Here is a 1,025-nt window from a genome sequence, read left to right as displayed (position 1 = left end):
ACGGGAGGTGAGGCCCTTCCGAGGACACTTCCGAGACACTTCCGAGGCACTTCCGAGACACTTCCGAGACACTTCCGAGACGCTTCCGAGGCACCTCCAAGACACTTCCAAGACACTTCCGAGACACTTCCGAGGCACTTCCGAGGCCCTTCCGAGGCACTTCCGAGACACTTCCGAGGCACCTCCGAGACACTTCCGAGGCACTCCTCTTCCCCCGTGTGCCAGGTGCTGCGGCGCGCGCTGCGCGGGCTCGTCTACCCGAAGCTGCTCGCCGAGCTGCTCGAAGCGGCGATGCGGGAGGCGCAGGCGGAGCTGGGGCCTCGCTCGCGCGGCTCCACCAGCGGCAAGGAGTGGTGTGTTTACGAGGAGAGGGTTGACTTGCAGGCAGAGCTCGCCTCGTACTGCGCGGCGCAGCTGCGGCGGCTCCTCCTTGCGCCTCCGCTGAGGCCGCCCGCCGACGCCGACGAGGCGGGGCCTTCTAGGAGCCTTCTAGGAACCTTCTGAGACCCTTCTCCTACAGGCCGCCCGCCGACGCCGACGAGGCGGGGCGCAAGAAGAAGAAGAAGAAGAAGAAGAAGAAGGGGCGCGGCGGCGAGGAGGAGGCGGAGGCGTGGTGGCCCGCAAAGTGCGGCCACGGTCCGTGGGCGGAGAGCTGGACGAGGGAGGAGGAGGCCGACCCGGCGCTGCATCGCGCGAGGGTTGCGAGCGATGCAGCGCTGCACCCGCTCCCAGGCTGCAGAGGTGTGAAGAGACGCTGTGGACAGGTGGCGGCGATGCAGTACTACCCTCGCTCCGCGCGCGTCGCCGGCGCCACCCTTGACGTCGAGATCGGAGGCGTGGCGTCTGAGAGTCTTGACGCGTGGCCGCCCTCGCCGCCAGGCGCCACTCTTGACGTCGAGACAAACGCCGTGACGCTGGTTGCCATCGACGAGCACGGGGAGGTGCGCCAGACACCTGCGTGCCCCCCCCCCCCCCCTTTTTTCGCTGCCCCTTTTTTAAGAGGTGCACCAGCTCCGCGGGCGCTT

Source organism: Emiliania huxleyi (genome assembly GCF_000372725.1).
Source record: "Emiliania huxleyi CCMP1516 unplaced genomic scaffold EMIHUscaffold_4, whole genome shotgun sequence".
In the NCBI taxonomy this organism is placed as follows: domain Eukaryota; phylum Haptophyta; order Isochrysidales; family Noelaerhabdaceae; genus Emiliania; species Emiliania huxleyi.
Note: the sequence above shows the minus strand (reverse complement) of the source record.